General features: G+C 34.6%; 1 long non-coding RNA gene across 7 annotated transcripts; it reads left to right on the top strand.

The window, feature by feature from the left end:
* The first annotated feature begins 11,561 nt into the window (after nucleotides 1–11,561).
* Nucleotides 11,562–24,828, top strand: LOC120092684. Of its 7 annotated transcripts, XR_005486123.1 has the most exons (9): nucleotides 11,562–13,679; nucleotides 13,820–13,854; nucleotides 13,994–14,120; nucleotides 14,387–14,442; nucleotides 15,700–15,737; nucleotides 15,822–15,875; nucleotides 16,003–16,094; nucleotides 16,845–16,885; nucleotides 24,611–24,828. It is a non-coding gene; the product is annotated as an uncharacterized LOC120092684 (long non-coding RNA). The 7 variants fall into 7 exon arrangements; XR_005486124.1 differs by lacking the exon at nucleotides 15,822–15,875; XR_005486122.1 differs by lacking the exons at nucleotides 15,700–15,737; nucleotides 15,822–15,875 and having other exon boundaries at nucleotides 24,611–24,827.
* Nucleotides 24,829–25,139: the final 311 nt, after the last annotated feature.

Below are 25,139 nucleotides of genomic sequence, written 5' to 3'. Positions count from 1 at the left end.
CATCCCATATGAAAAATTTGGATGTGGCGGACTTCTTTGAATCTCCTAAAGAGAAGATTGACACAGTTGATGGAACATCAAGTGTTTCTCATAGTTGATGAAACATCAAGTGTTTCTTTTGACTTTGAGAATACCTAGACTTAATGTTGTTGTTTTCTTTTATTTATCTTCATGTTTTTTTTAGTAAATGTTAACTTTTGTAAATTCCAAGTGTTGTTTTTCTGATTGTAATTATTTTTTTTAATGAAGAAACAAGGATCATTTTCATATGTTGGGTGACTAAAAAATGAGCTAAGAAGATATATGTCTGGCAACTACGCACATAATACTTATAAATAAAAAATATCTTTCCAAATCGACAATGCTGGAAGCAAAAGTCAATACAATATCAGGTCCTACAAATTTAATTGAATGGTTTGGAAAAACAAATTTTATTTTGTCTAGAGGAACAAAATTCACAATTGACAATGCATTATTCTCTAGTCAATCAAAGAAAAATCTTCTAAGTTTTAAAGATATACATTGCAATGGTTATCATATTGAGACGGATAGTAAGAATAATGTGGAATATCTATATATTATCTTTACTATCTCAAATGAAAAATGTATATTGGAAAAGTTGCTTGCTTTATCTTCTGGATTATATTATACTCATATACAAGTAATTGAAATATATGCAATAATGAACCTGAAGTTCATGAATCCAGATATATTTGATATTTGGCATGATAGATTGGGTCATCCATGGTCTATAATGATGAGAAGAATTATTGAGAATTCAAATGGACATCCATTAAAGAGCCAGAAGATTCTTCAATCTAATGAATTATCATGTGATGCTTGCTCTCAAGACAAATTAAGAATTAGATCATCACTAGCTAAAGTATAAACTGAACATAATATTACCTTAAATGAAGACTAATAAAAAAAACTAGTGAGATAATAAATAAATACAAGCTTGCCAAACATAAAATTTTGATGATTTAGAGACTCAAGAAGTATTCGAATTGGATTTACCCAAAACAACCTTAAACTTCAATTCATACACCTCGAACCAAGTCTAAACTATAATTAAAGTATATCCATGAGTTAATGACTAATTTACGGAACCAATCCAAAAGGGTCTAAAAAGAGTTTTCAACAACTAAAACTCACCAAAATAGGACCCACGTCCATTGCTTTTTGCTGCCAAATTTTGTGAAAAGCAGGCCATCAGGATGCAACTGTAAAAGAAGAAAAACGATGCAACAAACTAAACTAAGTTCAATATGAAATTAGAAGACAAAAGCACTAAAACTACTAGAAAAGGAAAATGATGTCCAAAATTTTTTGTCAACTGTATAATCTCAAGCGAGTAGAGAATTATCGTCTAAGTATAGGTAACATCTCCAAAACTTCTAAGCAACCAAAGCAACAAAATATAACGTTAGTTCCACTAGTTTGAACTTCTTTTATGGGCTAGAGTTCTTTTTGAAGAAGTAACTAATCTAATTAATTTTTTTCTATTTGAAGAAGTATTCATAACACTTCAATGCCATGTCCTTTAACTTTCGCAGTAACAAAGCATATCAAACATACTCAACCGAAAAGCTTGCCTATAAAAATGACTAGAACAAACAAAAAATCATATCAATTTATATAATAAAAAATCAATATTAATTGAGAATTAAATGATATTAAGGTATTTTAACACTTAAACGCACAATATCCTACTATAACACAATATTAGATCATCATCAACTAAAAAACTTAATAATTGCAGCACATAAGCATTTCTCGACGATGTTAGAGGCAAACTTCTGCTGACTCATTTAAACTATTCTACCAGCCAATTCCTTGATAATTGCAAAATGCTCATGAGGTTTTCCATGCTCCAATACATACTGTTGAGGAGGAGAATCAGACAAAGTAATTAATTAGGAAGGAGGGAAATAAAAAATCTCTAGATTCCGATAAGATCATACAAACTAAAACATTCAGAATATCTTAGCCTTTTTGCACCTTGAGCAAGCACTCCAAAAGATGAAAGCAAAAAGTTTTAACCTGCACATTATCCGTATAACTAAAAAGTAAAAAGCCCCCTAAAACAATACTAGAACTTCAAGCAACTAAAAAGCACACCAAACGGATACAAGACTTCAATCAAATGAAACCACAAACAACATCTCCAACTAAAATATGCTATCGAGGGTCAATCTTTGACATGAAGATAGTCAATCCTAGATTATCCAAACAAGATTCCAAGGACGAATTAGATTCAAATTGATAAAAAAACATAATAAATGGTTAAACAAGAGAGAATAAAAGATTCGACGATGATAGTGAAGAACTAACCTAACCTACAATGCATTAATAACCCAAAAACTACCATAATGCAATCGGATTCATTTAGACAAATAATGCATAAACATAAACTAGCAAAGGATGCCTAAGAAGTTCTACTACCATAAACCACTCAATGAAAACCATAAACAACTAATCTAATCCAACACTGAATCTAATCCAAAACTTTGGAAAAAAATAGAATTTTAAGATAAGTATCTTATAAATATTATTTTATACTTGTTATTATATTGTTATAAAGTACCTTTTGTATTAGATGCACCTTCTCCAGTTGTCAACCTTCTTGAAACTCAGCAAAACATGTCCAATGCAATCTTCCTATCTTCCTTCCAAATTCCTAAGAATCAAAATTTAGCCTTACACATCAAATTTGAACTCAAGAAAAGAAAAATTTCACTCAAAGTCATTTTATTATTGCTCAAATGAGTTATGTCCCAAATTCTAATTTGACTAGTTACCGAAAAAACCACTCTAAAGTAGTTTCATATCCATTTCCAAAAGCTGAGAAGATACTGTTTTGAAAAAAAAAAGAAAATATAAGAAAACAAGTAACCTTTAAAAGGCTGTGCTGTTCCAAAAGGTTGCACATTTTGAAAGGCTATGCTTGAAGAATCATGTCCACTATGAACTTTCACGAGCTGCATCATCATTATTTGAAGATGATTCCTCGAGTCCTAAACTGACCATGGTGCTTTGTACTGAGACTGGAGGGTTCACATCTTTTTGGAACGGCTACTTATAAAAGTAATTATGTAACCTTGATGTTAACTCAACAAGTGCATCTTGAGCTGCTTTTATGTCCCCTATTATCTACAAAAAATGTAATTAGGTAATAAGGAATTCAGAATGCAAAATCATCAGCTCTAACTAGCTAGATATACAATAGTTCAGAGACATCTAACTTTTACAGTCCAGGGCCATGATCTGTAATTGATTTAGGAAGAATTTAATATAAAAAGTAAAAGAAAATAAAATAAGTAACATTAAACATCTTTAATAAATTATAAGAACTCCTATCAACTTAAAGTTCAATGACAAACCTGTACAAGCTCAGCCGCCCCTGATACAAACATGGGAAGGTCTTCTCTTGGCACAATATGTATATTTGCACGAGTTAGTCTCTTCATCTCTAATAATGATCCATCTCTTCCCTCCAAACCTCCAATATCACTTGATGGTGCAAGTAACCTAGTAGTTACAATGTTATCCTTATCAAGAACAAGATCAATAATGCGAGTTTGGATATCAAAATAATCTAATATGTCCATGTGTTTTTATAAAAAAAATCACAATCGGGATTTACTGTTATAATTGTATTTTTTGATGACTTAAATATAATTAGAACTCTTGAAGAGCTTTCAAAGGCAATAGAATATCTTAAGAAAGAATTGGAGATGAAATATCTCGAAAAAAAACAAAGTTTTGCCTTGATTTGCAAATTGAACATTTAGCAGATGAGATATTTATTCATTAGTCAACTTATACAGAATTTTTTTTGAAAAGATTTTAAATGGACAAAACCCATCCATTGAACATTCTAATAGAAGTTTGTTCACTAGTTGTGAAGAAAGATATATTTCGACCTTGAGATAATAACAAAGAACTTCTTGGTCCTGAAGTATCATATCTTAGTGCAATTGGTGCAGTTACGTATCTTGCTAATAATACAAGATCAGATATTGCATTTTCTGTAAATTTATTAGTTAGATATAGTTTTTCTCCAATAAAAAGACATTGAAATGGAGTTAAGTATATACTCCATTATCTTCTAAGAACAATTGATATGATTTTGTTTTATTCAAATAAATCAAAATTTGATCTAGTTGGTTACGCATATTTTGGATATTTATCTGATCCACATAAAGCTAGATCTCAAACAAGTTATCTATTCACATGTGGAGGAATTGCTATATCATGGCGATTAGTGAAACAAACCATAATGACTACTTCCTCAAATCATTTTGAAATCCTTGCAATCTACGAGGCAAATCGAGAATGTATATGGTTAAGATTAATGACTCAGCACATTCTTGGAACATGTAGTTTTTCTCCTAGTAAAATTCTTCCAACAATACTATACGAAAACAACACAACATGCATAGCTCAAATCAAAGAAAGATATATTAAAGGAGATAGAATAAATCATATTTCACCGAAATTTTTCTACACACATGTTCTTGAAGAAAATGATGACATCACTGTACAACAAATTTGTTTAAAGGATAACTTGACTGATTTATTTACAAAGACATTACCTACAACAACCTTTGAAAAGTTGGTATACAACATTGGAATGCGCAACTCAAATATCTCAATGATGTTTCTATGAGGGGAAGCAAATATATTGTATACTTTTAGGAGTACTCTTTTCTCTTCACTGGGATTTTTTCCATTGAGGTTTTTCCCAGTAAGGTTTTAACGATGCATATTTCATATATATGGACACCTAAGGGGGAATATTATAAATATTATAATATAGATGCTCAATTCTTAGTGTCCTAAAAGCCATGTGTCAATCATCATATTGTCCATGTGCCTTGTAGTTATTCATACATGGTGTTCATTTAAGACCACATCCTACTTGCCACTTTACTATAAAGGTGGCATTTGGTGGATCTTGAAAAAATACACAAATTGATGAGAAAATCCACTTCAAAATCCCACTTTGAATTTCCACATTATCCCATTTTCATAATTTTAGTTATTTTATTTTATTATTTTATTATTATATTATATTTTTCCATATCTTTAATGGTTTCCGTTGTACTTCGTTGTGCTCCTCAATTTTACAACAAAATGCATATTAATATTTAAAAATTTAAGAACATATACTTGTTTGAATTAAAGAAAATTGTGGAAATTAAAAAATTGTTAGAAATATACTTTTAGTCTCTAAATTTTCATGAAGTAATAATTTAGTTCTTAAACTCTGGTTTGTAATGACTTAGTCTATATACGTTTAGTCTTGTAATAATTTAGTCCATGAATGTTAGTATGTAACAACTTAATTCTTACCAACATTAGCTTAGCTCAACTAACATTTATATTTGTTGAGGCTTGAGAACCAAAAGGTCCGCCACTCCGACATTACAAGAAATATACCTTTCTATAGCTTTTTATTATAGAATTTTACCAAATATGCTATGAAATATAGGGGAAGGAAATCGAAAGTCTAGATTAAAAAAAATGTTTACGTGCTTACATTGGTCATGTTCCTGCTCAAAGAAATTTCGTCTATTTTTCTCTTTTTCATCTTCTTCTCCTCGCCTTTCCCTCATTCCCTCTATCTGCCATAATCTTCTACATCCCCACCCCTTATTCCCTACGCTAGAGGCATGATTCTTCCTCTCTCAAATGTGCTTACCTTTTTTTCTTTCTTTTTTTTTCCACCGACTTCTCCCCGAGGCCACGAAACCCACACTTCATCCACCGCTGCCAGGAATTTTGTCTCCAGCAACCAGCCTATCGGCTTTGCTGTCGTCACCGCTCGGGTCAGCAGTCCCTCTGCTTGCATTGCTGATAGCATTGACATTATTTCCATTTTCTTTGGAGGTTTTATCGCCAAAAGTTACTTGAATGATTGAATCGCTATTGGGGTTTTTCACGCAACGAAAAATAGGATTCTTCAAATTTCTGTCAAAATTCTAGCCCTAGCCTTGGTAGCACCACAAATGTTTCTCCATGGTCGTTATTGGTGGCTGCTAGCACCATCAGTAAGAAGTTTGTAACTAATGTGAAGTTAGATAATGGAGAATCCTCTCGGGTGTGTTGAGGATGAACGTCAAACACAATTAGCAGCTGATGAGGTGTCACAACGATGCTGATATGGACCCTCCTGCCACTGTGGCTCTTCTTCCTCAAAATATCAAATTTGTTGTAATGCCTACCATTATTTTTCTCTGCCAAGATTCCTTTAGTCTTTGTCCTTATTCACTCATTTAGTGTATATAAAGGGAGCCTCACCATACAATGTAATATAAGAAAATATATACAAAAAGAGTAAGAAAATAGAAGGAAATTTCATATCAAAAGCTGTCATTTCCTCTTCTTCTCTTTCCCTATTTTGTTGTTTAACTTGGTATCAGAGCCAACTATGGTGAACACTGAATTGTCTCTGTCATCAACTAGCCTCCCAGGCGCTGTCGTCAACAATGGCAACATTGTAGGCCCCCCGTTGAACCAATTGCTAAACCAGGTAACGTCCATAAAAATGGACAGGTCAAATTTCCTCCTATGGAAAAATCTCGCTTGGCCTATACTTAGGAGCTACAGGCTAAAGGGGCATTTAACTGGATAAAACCCCTGCCCCAGTCGATTCATCACAAATAAGGCCCATGAAAACTTTGGTGAGAGCTCGAGCTCAGAACCAACTGCAGCTCTCACATTTAAAACAAAACACCAACCAAATCCAGCCTATGATGACTGGATAGTTGTAGATTAGCTTCTATTAGGCTGGCTCTACAACTCAATGACCCAAGAAGTAGCAACCCAGGTAATGGGTTTTCAAACTGCTAAGGATCTGTGGGAAGCCATTCAAGAACTGGTCGGAATACAATTAAAGGCAGAAATCGATTACCTCAAGCAGCTGTTTCAACAAACACGCAAAGGAGCCCTCAAATGAGTGAGTATTTGACCTTAATGAAGAGATACTCTGACGGACTTTCTCTTGCAGGTTCCACTGTGTCCCCATTTGATCTTGTTTCTCAGGTATTCGGTCTAGATGAAGCATACAACCCAGTGGTTGTAGCGATTCAAAGAAAAGGCACAGTACGTTGGTCCGATCTGCAACCTGATCTTCTCTCGTATGAAAAACGCCTTGAATATCAGCTGGCCATCAAGATTGGAGTGTCTGAAATATCCAATATCTCCCTTTCTCCCAACTTAGTCTCGGTAAATGTAGTGCAAGGAAATACCCAAGCCAGTTTAACTCAGTATCGCAACTCACAGAGACATTCTCAGCCCTCAAACTTCAGAGGAGGCAGAGGTCGAAACAGGGGAAGGGGTCGCTTGAACAATGCCTCAACCAGTCGACCAACATGCCAAACCTGTGGGAAGCTAGGCCACACTACTGACATCTACTTCTTCCGCTACAACAAAGACTTCAATAATCCCCGTCAAACCCACAATCGAGCTGAGTCTACCCAACTGCCCTCCAGCAGATCAAGATCAGAACACTTCAGCGTTGATCATTCACTCCAGCATTGCCTCACCTGAAATCGTAGCAGACCCTAACTGGTATGCTGATAGCGGGGCTTCAACTCATTTGACCAGCAACACCAACTTCTTAATCTCTGCCGCAAACTATATAGGTACAGACAAAGTAATTGTTGAAAATGGGACTCCACTAAAAATATCTCAACATGGGTCCTCGACCATACATTCTAAATCTGGCTTTCTTTCCCTATTGAATATACTTTATGTTCCTGAAATTGTTAAGAACTTGGTTAGTATATCTAAACTAGCCAAAGACAATAACATTTTTGTTGAATTTTGCACTGATTTTTGTGTGATTAAGGACAAGGACTCAGGGAAGGAACTTCTGAGAGGAAAGCTTAAGGATGGTCTTTACCAAATGGATTACGTCAGCCTATTAATAAATAATGCATCTAGTATCACGGTGAACCCAAGTGCTTGCTCGACTACTCTAGCTTCTTCCTTTTCTTCTTCACTGCCTGTCTTCACCGCCAGTATATCAATATCCAGGTTTCTCTTACACAGGCGTCTTGAACATCCATCCTCTAAAATTTTGGCCAAGTTAATTAGTGGATGTATTCTAAAAGTTTCTGATAATGAGAACTCTATTTTTTTGTGAAGTTTGTCAATTTGAAAAATCCCATAATCTCCTTTTTTCTCCTTCCCCCTCTCATGTGCAATCACCATTTGATCTTGTTCACACAAACTTATGGGGACCTGCCCCAGTACTATCCGCTGATGGTTTTCGATATTATGTTCTGTTCATAGATGACTTCAGTCGATTCACATGGATATATCCTTTAAAACAGAAGAATGACATTGTCTCAGCATTCCAGCACTTTAAGTCTTTTGTCCAAACTCAATTTGACAAAACTATCCAGACATTGCAAATGGATGGTGGTGGCGAATTTAAAACAGTGGCGCACATTTGTGTACATCTGGGTATTCAGCTCAGAGTGTCCTATCCATATACTTCAGCTTAAAACGGGTGTGGTGAACGAAAATATCGCCACGTTGTTGAAACCGACCTCATGATCCTTACTCAAGCTTCCATGGCTCTACATCTCTGGTGGTATGCCTTTCAAACAACAACTATGCTTATTAACACTTTTCCTTCCCTTGTTCTTCAGCACAGAAGCCCCATGGAGGTTTTTCTTCATACCATGCTAGATCTATCGCCTGTCTGAGTTTTTGGTTGTGCGTGCTACCCCAATCTACGGCCATATCAGAACCATAAGTTCGATTTCCACAGTCAGAGATGTGTCTATATTGGACACTCACAAATCCATAAAATTTTTCGCTGTCTCACCGATGACGGCAAGGTGATCGTGTCATGACATGTCTGTTTCAACGAAGATGACTTCTCGTTTCGGTCGGGTTTTGGATCCTCTCCGACCCAAGTATCCACGTCTTCGACCCAATCAATCATCGCTTGGTTTTCTCAACCTCCACCATCCAACCCCTCCAACTTAATTTCCATGGGCCGAACACCTTCACAGACCATAGCCCAAATCACACCTAACCCACCTCCCTTGGCCCAAACTCCACCTATCCAACAAGCACCTGACCCAAACCCAATCACTCCTCAGTCGCCCTATTCCTCTTTAAACTTATCTCCCCAAAGCTCACGCTCTCTACCCCCGTCTTCCCTCTCTCCACTTCTCCCTTCTTCTGATTTACCCCCGTCAATAAGTCAAAACCCATTATCTACTCAGTCAATTTCTCCATCTTCTTCACCCCGACCTCCATTGCAATCAACTTCTAGACCAGTAACAAGTGATCATCTTATGATCACTCAGGCAAGTCTGGCATCTTCCGACCTAAAGCTTGGACTGCATCTGTATCCCCAGACTCCTCCCTAATCGAATCCATGACTGTCCCCCGAGCCCTAGCTATTCCTCAGTGGCGCTCAGCCATGGTGGTCGAACTTGAAGCTCTGCATCACACCGGAACCTGGACTCTGGTTCCGTCCAACCCTCATCAGAATGTCATTGGTTGTAAGTGGGTTTTCATACTTAAACAAAATACAGATGGGTCGATTCAACGGCACAAAGCCCACCTTGTTGCTAAAGGCTTCCATCAACACCCTGGCCTTGATTACTTCAACACCTTCAGTCCAATTGTCAAGGCATCCGCAGTTCGAATTGTTCTCTTTCTAGAAGTATCAAACAATGGACACTCCGAAAGATTGACTTTAACAACGCATTTTTAAATAGCACATTGAAAGAGACCGTATACATGACCCAACCCCCAGGGTTCAAAAATATGTCCTTACCACATCATGTTTGCAAGCTCAATTGAGCAATATATGACCTCAAGCAAGCCCCAAGGGCGTGGAATGATGAACTGAAAACTTTCATGTCTGGCTTCCAAGTAAGCACTCTTGATACTTCTCTCTATTACCTTCGCATTACCACAACGGTCACTATCCTGCTTATGTATGTTGATGACCTCATCATCATCGGTAGTGACACAGTTCAAATAACTCACCTTATCTTCACTCTGAATTCCAAATTCTCCCTTAAAGACCTCGGTCGACTTGACTACTTCCTTGGAATTCAAATAATCTATCTACCTTCCGGCCTTCACCTCAATCAATCTTAATATATTGTTGACCTCTTATCAAAACTCAACCTCCAAAATTTGAAACCATGCCCGACCTCAACTATCTCAGGTGCCCTACTCTCATTAAACAGTGGCAACCCCTTACTTGACCTTTTACCTACAGAAGCACGGTCAGTGCTCTTCAGTACCTCACAAACACCAAACCTGACATTTCCTTTATCGTTAATAAGCTTAGACAATTCCTCAAAGCCTCTACGGATTTCCATTGATCTGCAGTCATATGAGTACTTTGCTATCTCACAGGCACCTTACATCATGGCCTCACTATACAACTCAATCACAGCCTCACCATCACTGCATTCTCAGACGCTGACTGGGCCTCCAATCTTGATGATAAAAAATCAACAGCTGCTTACTGCCGCTATCTTGGCTCCACCCTCATCTCCTGGTCATCCAAAAAGCAAATGGCCATTGCTCGATCGAGCACTGAATTCGAATACCGAGCTCTTGCTCGCGCTGCAGCTGAAATCACATGGAAACACAATTTACTCTCTGAAATTGCCTTCTCCCCATCTGGTGTACCTATATTATGGTGTGACAACATGGGTGCCGACGCCCTAGCCACTAATCCAGTATTTCATGCTCGAACAAAGCACATTGAAATTGATGTGCACTTTGTTAGAGATCAGGTTCTTCGAGGTTGCTTAGACGTAAGATATGTTCCTTCCAATGAACAGCTTGCCGACTGTCTAACAAAATCTCTCCCTCAAATCGTTTCACGTACTTACGAAGCAAGCTTGGGTTAAACGCTTTACCCTCTCGCTTGAGGGGGATGTTGAGAATGAACGTTAAAAACAATCAGCAGCTGATGAGGCGCCACAATGATGCTGATATGGACCCTCCTGCCACCGTGGCTCTTCTTCCTCAATATCAAATTTGTTATAACGGCCTACCATTATTTTTCTCTACCAAGATTCCTTTATTCTTTGTCCTTATTCACTCATTTAGTGTATATAAGGGAGCCTCTCCATACAATGTAATATAAGAAAATATATACAAAAAGAGTAAGAAAATAGAAGGAAATTTCATATCAGAATCTGTCATTTCCTCTTCTTCTCCTTCCCTATTCTGTCGTTTAACTGGGTGAGCCTAGATTACTTTATTCTTTCATTAATGTGTTATGTTCTACAATGTTCCATTCATTGATTAATTTGCACACCATCTGTTTGTCAAGAGATCTTTGTGAATACACTACAAGAATTTTGGGCTTTAATGTCGATTGAAAAAAGTGAAATCGAATGTATAATGTTGGTTTAAAAAAATGGATCTTTAATGTCAGTTTTAAACCAACATTGAAGATGGGCTACAATGTCAGTCATCTTCAATGTCGGTTTAAAACCGACATTAAAGGCCTACATTTACTTTTATTTTACTTTGCATCTTTTTCATTTCATATCAAATCTTCTCTCTCCTTTTACTTCTCTCTTAACAAACCCTCTCTTCTTCTTAGCTTGACCGTGCGAATCACTTTCGATCGTCATCGTCACTGACATTGCTTGGATCTCTATCTTTGTGGGTGTTCTTCTGGTGGTTGGTCATCGTTGTGGGCATTCTTCCGGTGTTTGGTCGTCGTCGTGGGTGTTATTCCAATGGTTCGATCTATAGATTTGGGTCATTGTTTTCCCTTTGTTCATTCCATATTCCAATTGATCATTTTCCCTTTGTTCAATCTCATCCGTTAATTGATTTGAAAACCCATCTGAATTCTTACATTTTCAAGTTCTTTCCGAATTCCCAGCACTCAATTCCCAGAAAAACAATCCTGATTTCACTTCCATACTTGGAAATGCTTAAATTCAAGACGATCAAGAAGAAAATGTGGATGTTCTCTCTCTGATTCTTCATGTGTAACTATCTATTTGCATAAATCGTTATGGAAGGTATGTCAAAAACCAAAGTCATCAGTATTGCCACAACAGTACCAGCAAGATTTTCAGCAACAGAGTCTGTGTACAACGAAGCTTCACTCTCCATAAGCTCTCTTTTTGGTTTGCTCCGACGAACTGGCCTCCGGGATTACTATCTTCAACGTTCGGTTCGTAAATAATTTCCGATTACTAATTCCTTTTTTGGGTTTTTTGGGTTTGCAATCTATGGCCTACTCATACGATGTGTCTACTTCAAACGATCCATTTTTACATAGTTTAGAGAAGTTTAATCGTGGATTTGTGCGTGGTGGGTCAATATTATCTGAGTCTTTAGTGTTGAATGGAGAGAAGGGAGAGCTTGTGAAAGCACCAACTCAGGCGTCGAAGAAAAGGGGTTCGGAGGAAAAAGCCCTTGCGGCGTTTAGGAAGAATCAATTCCCATCTCTCGATTCTACGTGGCCTTGTTCCTTGCCCCGTTAAGGTTAGTCATATTTAGCTACAGTTTTGTGTTAATTTGTCTAAATTGATATTAAATTCGATAATTGGTTGATCTAGATTGCTGAAAGACTAGTAAGTATTTCATTGAATGATCACTAATTTTCTGACTGTAAGGTATGCTTGGAGTGATTTTGATGGAGTTAAAATCATGTCATGTTTAAAATCATTTTAAAATGTGGATTTAACATCTAAAATCAATTTAATGTTTGATTTCATATTTCAAAATATGAATTCCATACAATCTAACTACAAGAATTGGTTCTAGTTAATCATTATTTCAGGAGTCTAATTGGATTATCAATTTAATTATGTGATGGAAACTGAAGCTTTTTAGTGTGGCATTGACCAGTGATGGTGTATCTTTGTTGATGTTTTGAGTTGGAGTGGGAGTGGGAGCAAATGGTGGTATGTCCTTCGAGGTCTTCTTTCATTTGTCTGGAATTGGTATTGAAAAGTTGACAACTAACTTGTTTTGTTTGACATTTTTCTTGTACTTCTATTCATGTTGATTGATCGTAAATGAACTCTTCCGATTCGTGATATCTGGCTTAAGCTTACTTGTGTACTTGGAGTTTGGATTAGTTTCCATGTTGGTGATTTCGTGCGTTGCTTCTTTTGCAGTTGATATGACAAAACACCTTGTTCCAATGCAGTATCCCAATGAATTGTTGCGTAAAATTTCTAGCTTATACTACATTTTCCCTCTAGATTGCACTAATGTCATTGGGATACTGCAGGTTTAAAAATTATTGATGATAAATGTCCAGCACGTACTTTCTTTATTAGCATCATTAATCTTATGAATTTAATTCATATTGTTGTTTGAACATTATTGGAAGTATTTTCTTTGTTGTTTACATCCTTTCTTGCAACTTAATATGGGATTTTTTTTGTGTTTGTTTTTAGATGAAGTGCTTGATTTTGTAGGTTTCCAAAGGAGGTTCCATGGGTATATATAAATCTTCAAATCAATTTAATTTTGCCTTGAAAGAATTGATCTGAAGTAATGATGGAGTTCAATATTGATCAATATTAGCCTGTGATTTTTTTTTACTATAGCTTCATCTTCTTAGGGAATGTGCATTTAAGAAAAGTTTTTTTTTAATAGGTTGCACACATACTTTGTGACTTTGGCTTTTCGAGGCATCGAAGGTTAGAACTTTGCAACCATCATTCTCCTAGACATTTTTTCTCCTTTAATGAAATGTGACTTTCCAACTTGTATGAATTTAGGGTGTTATGAATATTTTGAAGAAGTCTGCCTGAATTTCTTATTTTTAATTATTGTACAGATGTGAAAGCTTAATCATAAAATCCAATGAAGAAGGTAAGTAACCCTTCTCTTTGATCCCTTGCATTCAACTTATATAATCTATCAAAAGATATCGGGATTGTTATATCTTGTAATGAGAATACTAAGCTGAAGTTCATCTATATCTTATTTGCCCATTTTTCAATGCTTGTAGGAAGTCCTTCTTTGGATATGGATCAAATCTATTGCTTATTATAGTTATCATTAGATATTGGTTGTAATCAATCTTCAAGCACGATCTCCAACACCATTTGTTTTCTTCAAAATGGAAACCTATAAAGGTAAATTTGCATTTAGTTTTAACAATTTATGTTCATTGAAACATAAGAATAATTGTTTTCAACTTCTTCATATGCAATGCCCCCATCAATTAGATTATGTAGGATGCTGGTACTATGTGCAAAAGTATATACATGAAATAGTGCATAATCCTACTACTCCCATTACTAGCCTCGTACATAAATTATTTATTTTTTATATACTAGCTTTAATTTAATAAATGATGTAAACTTATGTTGAGTTTATCATTTTTTTTTTCCTTTTGTAGTTCAATACAAAAAATGCATATACCTAAAGAGAGATGACGTAATTCGAACACAATGGGTAAGTTTTGTTGGCTGATTTGTGTAAGGATGGACTTTTTTTTTTTTTTTTTTTTTTTTTTTTTTTTTTTGTCTCAATAGAATGTAAATACTAGCTTAGAATGAATCTTGACGAATTTTGAGTAAAATATGCAAGTTTAGAATGAATCCGAAGTACTAATTGTTGGTTTGTGGATAGATGAATTGTTATCTAACCATGATCTGTTTATTGGAAGATTTAATTATGTATAATTTTTTTGTTTATGGGTATTTGGTGTAAGTATTCATGGAAGTACTAATTGATATTTGTGAATGAGAGAAATGATTATTAATATTATAGAGATGGTTGATAATTATAATTATTGTTCTATGAAAGTGTGTTATCGATATACACATGTTGATTAGTGTGTTTATTTCATATTTGATGAGTACTTATAGAATGGATTGAAAATATTAATTCTTATTTATGGATAAATTATTATAGAAGTGTGCTTCATTGCAAGTAACTTTGTATTTAGTTTTGTGGTAAAGTGTATTGTTCTGTCTATTGTTATATTTTAGGTTTGAGTTCAGTAAATTCATAGGTGGAAAACAAATATTGTTGCCTTGCCATGCAGAATATAACAAACACGCATTACAATGAATAATTTTTTAATAAATAACAATGATGGACATTTTTTGACCCAACACGAAACATATAATGTCGTTTTTAACTTTTTGACCGACATTTAAAATGGATTCGACAACGGAATTTTAAAAAAAGGGGGCAATAATCGAAAAAAAACAGACATGGATTCTGGACTTCAATGTCGGTTTAAAACCGACATTAAAGGGCTTTAATGTCGGTTGACAACCAACATTAAAGATAGTATTATTAAAGTTCTTTAATGTCGGTTGTCTTTAATGTCAGCTTTAAACCGACATTGTACACCCTCTTTAATGTCGGTTTAAAACTGACGTTAAAGACAACTGACATTAAAGAGTTTTAATAACACTATCTTTAATGTCAGTTGTCAACCGATATTAAAGGCCTAGCCCATAATTCTTGTAGTGATACCTTCCAACTTGGAGATAAATTCTTTCCACTTTTATAAGCTAATGATGCTCCTAATAGAACTTCAGGTTTCCATGAATCATTATCAAGGGAATTGAAGCTAAAATATTGCTTATCATGGATTTGTAAAAAATGTTGGGTGGCTGTGTGATGTTACTATGTGACGATTTTATCATAACTCTAAATGTGTTGGGTTCTTTTTTGTTCCTTGTAAGCACTATCAAGCAAGTTGGATGGTCTGAGGTGAATATCAAAGTAATTAGGTACTTTTCCTTTATTTTTTTTTTCACACAATTTAAAAATTGGTCATTTGACTCGAAACTTGAAGCCAAATTTTTTTTTTCTAGACAATCTGCTTGCTAGCATTCAAACAACATTATTACAAATATGGATAATTTGAGGTGTGCATAGTTTTCTATGAGCAAGTGCCTCCAATTATACTTGTTTTCCATCTTAACTTTCACTTACCTATTTAGTTTTCTTCATGGCTAAGATATTTATTTCCTCATGTTGCTATTTTCTTTTTAGCACAATGGTTTCAAATGTCTTATACTGGAGTCCATAAGCAGTCAAGGAGCTTTGAGGGAAAATTGTTTTCACCCATATGCACACTCATCCTTGTAAGTCTTGACATTCTATTCACTCATATATTGAATAACAAGTAGGAATTATTAAAATTGGTTTTGGTCTTACTAAATTTTGGTTCAAGGAGTTTAAACTCATCCTCGTAGGATACAAGGAGTTTCACATGTTTAACATAATTATAATTTTTCATATAGATTTTGTTGCTGGGCTCTTTATTAGATTTTAGCATTGGTTTTATAATTAATTGTTTGTCTATTTTGTAGAATGTGATTATGCTAAAAGAGTTTTTCTTTTCATTGACCTTTGCCTTTCCATTTTTGTTTTTGTTTTTGCATTTGCAAAGTGACTATTTTGTTTTTCCAATCTTTTGAAAAAGTTGTAATTTTTTAATTTCTAATTTTTATAGCGGCGAAAAAATGCTATAGAAACTCGATGAATTTCAATAACATGAGTTACGATAGCATTTCAAAAATGGTATTGTCCAAGTGTCTCAAGATTATACATTATTAGTGTCCTAATCCATCTCCTACTTGCCAAATTGTCTATAAATAGTGGCATTTGGTAGGTTTTGAAAGACACAGTTAAAGTCCATAAAAATCGGAGAAAGTGGAGAATTTAGAGAAATTTCTTATTTTATATTTTGTTATTTGTTTTATTTTATTAATTTATATATTATGTTTAATTTATTTTAATATTTATTTATTTTATTATTATATTATATTTTCTTCATATTTATGTTCTCGCTGTGCGTCGTTGTGCTCCTCAAATTCATAACACGTTATCAGCACGAGTCCTATTGTTTCCCCACTAAAGGTAGGTCCTAAAGGTATGTCGATTTTTCCCTCTTCGTTATAATAATAAATTTGATGTTATTTTGCATATTTAATATCTATTAAATTTCTAATATAAATAAAATATTTTATGATAGTGCTGTCATGACAAATCTCACAAAATTAGAATTTTTCGTCCTTGATATTAATGGTAGTAATTATTTTCCATGGGTATTTGATGTCAAAATCTACCTGGATGTTATGAACAAAGGCCCTCCTAAATATTGAACTGTTTAAAAATGTGGTAACTCAAAATAAAAGACATAAATCTCAATGGGATTTAGAGAATGGTTAAGAAGGGACTTCTAAGTGAGTTAGAAAAAAATTTTCTACCAATATGTGAGTCATGCCTTGAAGACAAAATGACTAAGAGATCTTTTACTGGAAAAGGTTACAGAGCTAAAAAGCCCTTAGAACTTGTATATTCGGACCTCGGTGGTCCTATGAATGTTAAGCAAGAGGAGAGTTTGAATATTTTATCACCTTCACTGATAATTATTCAAGGTATGGGTACATTTATTTAATACAATATAAGTCTGAAGCTCTTGAAAAATTCAAGGAGTACAAGGCTAAAATTGAAAATGCATTAAGTAAAACGATCAAAACATTTTGATCTTGTCGAGGTGGAGAGTATATGGATTTGAAATTCCAAGACTATTTGATAGAACATGGAATTGTATGTCAACTCTCAGCACCTAATACACCTTAGAAAAATGGTATATCAGAAAGGAGAAATCGAATCTTGTTGGATATGGTTCGATCAATGATGAGTTACGCTTCCTTACCTGACTCGATTTGGGTTTGCAGTATAGACTGCAACTTATATTTTGAACTGTGTTTCATCCAAAAGTGTTACTGGAAAACCTTTTGAGTTATGAAATGGTCATAAAGGTAATTTGTGCTATTTCAGGATCTTGGGTTGCCTAATACATGTGCTTAAGACTAATCTTAAGAAATTGGAATATGCTTCAAAACTATACATATTTGTAGATTACCCCAAAGGAACTAGAAATGGTAACTTCTAAGATCCTAAAGATAATAAAATGTTTGTGTCGACAATCATTACATTTTCAAAAGAGAACCATATTAGGGAACATAACCATGCAGTAGGATAGTGTTAACTGAACTTTCCACTGAAACTACTGAACTTTCAACAAGAGTTGTTGAAGAGCCAAATACATTGACAAGAGTTGTTGATGTTGGTTCCTCTAGTAAGTCACATCCACCTCAACCGTTGAGAGAGCCTCGACGTAGTAGGAGGGTTGCAAACCCGCCTATACGTTATATGAGTTTAACAGAAACCTTAGCTATCATATCTGATGATGAGTCAGAATAACAGCTACTGAAGAGTAGTCAATTACTCCTTCACAGAACCAAGACATTTTTGACTAAATACTAATACTAGAATAACTCTTATTCTTATAGAATTTAGTTATCGTGTTTTGGTCAAGAACTTATTAACACTTAATAATTCTTGTAAGTGTAACCCTCCATTTTCAAATCTCAAAGAACGGTATCAATAAACTACCGTTGGGCAGACAATGCTGAAGACGAAATTAAAAGATCCTATCCATTTCTAGAATTTTCCATGTTCCGATCCCCAAGCCACAACCCTCTAAATGGGTGGTTATGCTAAAATGACATGACGACGGAACATGGAATTTAACGGTGCAACCTAATGGAAGAGACCGTAGGATGTATTGACACACTTCCTTCTCTCACTTACTATGAACAACTTCCCCTATTCACTTTGTTATTGACCCATGCAAACCACTTTCTAAATGGAGCTGTCACCTAAAAAACAACACAAAGTCAAGTAGGAATCTCACGGTGTGAACTCTTAGGGACGTGAAAGTTAAGAATAATATATCATATATATCATTAATTTTCCATTGAAGTGTTCTAGACGGTTTAGGTACTTTTATTTAGGTGTATTTCAGCTAATTAAAACAACCTAAGTCTAGGTGTTTATCCGAGCATAACTTTTATATTGGATTTAACCTACGATATCTAAGTGATAAACCATTTATTACCTCACATCGCTCATGCATACTCAAAAACCGGATTAACAAGACTCAAGAACTGGCTTGATCCCAGGTAGCAGGTGTTTTGTAAACTGTCAACTTAAGTAACTTCAGTCTTAGATAGGATCTTGCCGGGTGAGTTTGTAAGTGAAGTTTTACAAGATAACGACCTATTTTAACTATTAAAACAAATTTTTATTTGTCAACCCTAGGTGAGCATGCATTTATCTTTGTTATAGATTTTAAATGTCTAATTATTTTTATAACATTTATAACTTAGACAAATCTATAACATACATAGCATTCCATAATTTAATATAATATTTTATACTAAATCTCATGAAACCCTAAACATGCATACTATACATTATAACATTTATAACATACTTTCAATGCATGTAACATACTTTCCTATGATGAGATTTAAAATTTACATGACATACTTTATGCATACGCAAATTAATTTAATTAATATACACATTCACAATGCATAATTAAACACACACTGAAATGGACCAGTTTTGACATCCTAATCAAGCAAACACCTAAATTATTACAATAATAATTCAACTTGCTCTGAACTGCTCTTGAACCATTTGAATCAGTCCGAACCAGCTGAAAAACACTTGAACCGGACCTTCAGGGATGCAAATAGAGCGAAATGAACCACCAAGGCTTAAAACCGACTGAACCGAAATGGAAATGGTTGAACCGGTTTAGCCGAACCGAATCCTTGTACGCGTATGCTTCTCGATTGGACGAAGAATAGCGTCATAATGCTGTTGAAGAGCGTCGCAACACTCCCATGAATTTGGATGAAATTTGAAGAACAGCATTGCGACACCTCTTGACATAAGGAAAACCAGCTTCTTCTTTTTGCTGTGCAAGCCCCAAAACTTATTCAATTACAGCCTAATTTCAACTCTAATGACTTTAACATATTTACAAACCCTTCATCACAAATTAAGGCCCATAAAAAAGGAGCCAATTACAACAATTGCAACTCGATTGAAGATAAATCTACATGCCAAAACTATAATATATCTATTTCAACAACCATTGCATTCTTTTAATGAAACACACCAACAAAGCTAAAATTAACATAAATTGAGTGCTTAAATCATGCTCCGATACCAATTATTGGTATTAACTATTAAAATGTGAAAGCAAAACAAATGTTAAGCACTATGATTTCATCAATTTTAGATTTCATGCATGGATGTTCATAAACATAGAGATTAGGTTTTTAGAGCACAACCTTTGAAGAACTCTAAAATCCAGCAATGTCTCCTTAAATTATGATCACGAACGGTTCGTGGACCACTGCTAGAGTCTTTTTCGCTATTCTCTAGCCATAGAATGGATTGTGGGATCCAAATTGTGTGAGAATTGAGGGAAATTTTGAAAGAAAGTTGAGTTTTGGTGCTAAAACATCAATACCAAACATGAATTCTTATTCATGTATTTAATTTTTAAATCTCATTAAAAAAATTTCTAACACTTCAATTTGTTTAATTCGATAATTAAATGTTTTGAATTATATTTTATACAATTAAAACATTATTTCCTAATCTGAATTTGAATATTTCAAATTCTCTCAACATACTGTTCCAATGTTTAGTCCGATATAAGCTAGTAAGGGGACCTAATGGATCTACAGATCATGAGCTCTAACGATCCGAGATTAATCGGCTAATCTCATTAACCTAATTAACCAACATCCATTAACTACCAAGATATTCCACTAAAGCTCAGTAGCTACACTCTCCCCACTATAGATATATTTCTATCTACTTGTTTTAACCATGATTAGTAAGTCGACCATTCACAGGTTGCTTGTAATAACAACTGGGATAAAATTACCGTTTTACCTCTATAATTACATCTTGCTCCTTAAGTCCCATCGGTTCTCTAATGAACAATTGGTTTGTGGTCCAACCAACAAACTGAGTCCCTCTCAAGCCTTAGAGGGGGCACCTTGTTCAAGACCTGGATTCAAGACTTAAGAGAACAACCTATCTACTAACCCTAGAAGCGAGTGAGAGTGAATTCTGTCTTGCAAGACTATGTCCCCATCTATCTACTCGGTCTTACCCTTAAAATGGAAGGATTATTGAATCGAATATGTTGAGTCACTCTCACATATGTAGATTAAAGGATAATCCTAAATAAACAGGAGTTCATAGTTAGCTTAGGATTAAGATTGATTAGGTCATCGAATCGAAATAGTCAACCTTAACAGTAAACAGTGTTATAAAGTAAAAGTGACTGTTTCGTGGCTCGGTCTTATGAAAACTCCTTGCATAGGATGCCTCCACTCATATTCTTCACATGAACGATTTAGGATCACTTCATTTGTAACACTCTACAACTATTATAACAATTACAAAGTGGAATGTATCCATAGTGTCCTTAAGATGAGGTACGTATCCTTACCCTTAACTATAGATTGTTTTGGCTACTTCTCGAACTTGATCCACTTTTATGTGTCTACATTAAGTCCAAGTATTCATGCTATAGCGAGAGGTTCTTAGTTGATTGAATTTAGGTTTAAAAAGGTGAAATTCACATGTTCGATAACAACTTAATTGCAAATAGAATATGTTTAATGTTTACAAACCACGAGTTTCAGGATATATAACCTAACAATGGGAATGTGCAAACCTTCAAGTCTAGGCTTGTGGCAAAGGGTTATACTCAAATTGAGGGAATCGACTAGGAGACTTTCTTACCTGTTGCCATGTTGAAGTCTATCCGATACTCCTGTCTATTGTCTAGTATTATGATTATGAGATTTGGTAAATGGACATAAAGACTGCATTTTTGAATGGAAATCTTGAGGAGAATATCTATATACAGCAACCTGAGGGATTCATAACTCAAGATCAAAAGCAAAAAGTTTGAAAATTTAATCGATCAATTTATAAATTGAAACAGGCTTCTCGATGTTGGAATATAAGATTGGATACTGCAAACAAATCTTATGACTTTGATCAAAATATTGATGAGCCTTGTGTTTAAAAGAAAATAACCTAAATTAAACATTGGTTGGCGACTAAATTCTAAATAAAATATTTGGGAGAAGCGTGGTTTATTCTGGGAATTTAGATTTTTAGATGTCGAAAAAACAAAACGTTGGCCTTATCGCAGGCATCATATATTGACAAGATTCTTGTCAAGTATTCGATGCAAAAATCCAAGAGAGGCTTTCTACCTTTCAAGTATGAAGTTGCTTTGTCTAAGGAAAAGTGTCCTAAGACACCTCAAGAAGTTAAGGAAATGAGACGGATCCTCTATTTATCAACTGTTGGTAACTTGATGTATGCTATGTTATGTACTAGACCTGACCTTTGTTATGCAGTAATTCAGTAGATATTAGTCAATTTCAGGATTAGATCATTAGACTGTCGTTAACCCTATCCTTAAGTATTTTTGGAGAATGAGGGACTACATGCTCGTGTATGGGTCTAGGGATTTGATCCTTAAAGGATACACAAACTCTAATTTTCATACTGATAGGGATTCTAGGAAATCCACTTTAGTATCAGTGTTCACTTCTAATGGAGGGATTATAGTCTGAAGAAGCACCAAGTAAGGGTGTATTGCTGACTCTATCATAGGGGCAGAGTATGTAGCAGCTTGTAAAGCTGCCAAAAAGGTTGTTTGGCTCAGGAAGTTCTTTACTGATTGGAAGTAGTTTCCGACATGTCAAAACCCATCACCCTTATTGTGATAATACTGGTGTTGTGACTAATTCCAGGGAGCCTAGGAATCACAAATGCAGGAAGCACATAGAGCAGAAGTATCATCTGATACAGGATATTGTGCGTCGAGGGAACGTGATCATCACGCAGATAGCTTCGACGCATAACATTGCTGATCCATTTACGAAGGCCTTCACGTCTAAGGTGTTTGAGGGTCACCTGCAGAGTACAGGTCTACGAGACATGTCACATCTAATCTAAGGCAAGTGGGAGAATTTACACTAAGCGCGTATTATATGCCCAATTTTTTTGTTTTAGTGTACTTTTATATCAGTTTGACTATTATGATGTACACCCCACTAGCTTTAGGACAAGTGGGGGATTGTTGGGGTTGATATCCTAAATCTCGTGGATCCTATAATTTGTATTTATAATGTACAAATAATTTATTTATCTAATAAAATCTAAGGCATTTTATTTGACATTTAGTATTGTATTCTGTAACTCGAACATGTATACGGATACATATAAGTGAGTCATGTTCAAGTGATAACCTAAACGGTCTATAGTAGATGGATAAGGATGGGTACCTTATTCTGATAACACTTTGAATACGACCCATTTTGTAGTTGTTAAAATTATTGTAAAGTGCAATAAATGAACTGATTCCGATCATTCATGTGAAGACATGTGAGCAAGGGTGTACTATACGAAGAGCTTGTATAAGACCGAGCTATGAAATAAAAAGTCTCTCTATATAACATCATTGATAGAAGAGGCTTACATTTCACCAGGATGGATGACCATATGTGGCTTGACCTAAATCCTGAGTGAGTTGTGAACTCCTGCCTATGAAGGCGATCCTTCGATCTCATGGGTGAGAGTGGCTAGTTTAGCCGACTCAATATGCATACTATTTTAGGGATTCGTCTGATTGAGAGCTAGGAACGTAACTACACAAGAAAGAATTCACCCATTCTCTATAGTTAGAGGAAGTAGAGAAATTGCTCCCTTAAGGACTAATTCAATCTTTAATTAAGTTGGGTAATTTAACTAAAGAATCTAATTGATTGTTTAAGTATAATTGAAACGTCAATCTATAGGTCCATAAGGTCCCATCGGTAGCTCAGCTGGGATTATTGAGTATCAAATTAATTTTTTATTAATTTGAATTGTTCATATTAATTGAGGAAATTAATTATATGTGATATAATTAATACAATATATTTGATACATTATAATATAAAGTTTTATACGAGAGAAAATAGATATTGTATATGTTTCAAATATTAATTATATGAATTTGATTCATATAAAAACTATAGGTTAAATTTAATATGAATTTGGTTTATATTAAATACCATAGATTAATGAGAGAATTTCAAACTATAGGTTATATTATATATGATATAATATAAATTATAGATTATATGTTATATTAGATATAATATATATGTAACGACCCGAGTTCAGGAGGGGTACATGAATGAACCGATATCACATCTGAATGAGAAGGATCCTGGGAACATGAAAGTATGGTTAAGAAAGGCTTAAGAGAATTGAAAGTTGTTACCTACACCAACAAGGTGCACCTTTCTTTTCAGTGGCTCAATCATAAGAACTCTAAAGTTAAGCATGAGTGAGGACAGTATGTTGAAAGGACCCGTGTTGGTTTGTGGGGACAACTTTCACTTCTAGAAGCCTTCAAGGCAAGAGAGGATATACAATGTAATACATTATATAGTAATGTGGTTATTATATAATTATATTTTAAATAAATTAAAATTAGTTTTCATTTGGTTTTATTTATTTTTTAAAATTTAATTAATGGAAGTAAGGGTAGTTTTGATTTCTTCTTCTTCTTCCTTCACAGAAGGTTTGAGTATACACGGTGCTCTATTTTCTCCTTATTGATCTCTCTGCAAAAAGTTTCCTCTAAAAAACTCTCTGTCCCTCTCCCAAAATTAATCACAAAGCCTACAAACTCTTGTAGATTCTTACCCTAAAGGGAATACAAAGGTTTCCGCTTGGTGTTGTCCTTTTTGGGTGTTCGTCGTGTTTGTGCAATTCGGAGTGGAGGATACATGAAGATCTTTATGACTTCAAGGGTAAATTCTTTTTGAAAACCCTAATTTTATCTCTTTTTCTTCAATTAAATCATGGTGTAAATTTAATGCATAATGTTTTTGTCCCTGAATGATTTGGCTTTTGTGAAATATTAAAATTGGGATCTGATTACGCTTTTGCACGGTTTTCATGAATCGTCATGTTCTTCTATGCAAAATAATATTTGCTTTTCTAAAGTCTTCAATCAGGTTTGCAGAATTTGATATCGTATTGCCTTTTGCTTCCAGAATTTAGAGTTTGGAAAAATATTTTCTACTTGTAAGTATAGTATTCATGATTACATTGTCTGTCATACATATATCTTTATTCCTCATTTTTTTAGTCACTCAACATATGAAAATGGTCAACAAGATAATTACAATACGATAAACAAAATTTGAAATATAAAAGCTTTA

The sequence above is a fragment of the Benincasa hispida genome, chromosome 12 (assembly GCF_009727055.1).
Source record: "Benincasa hispida cultivar B227 chromosome 12, ASM972705v1, whole genome shotgun sequence".
Lineage (NCBI taxonomy): Eukaryota > Viridiplantae > Streptophyta > Magnoliopsida > Cucurbitales > Cucurbitaceae > Benincasa > Benincasa hispida.
Note: the sequence above shows the minus strand (reverse complement) of the source record. Positions and strands in the feature narration are given on the sequence as shown.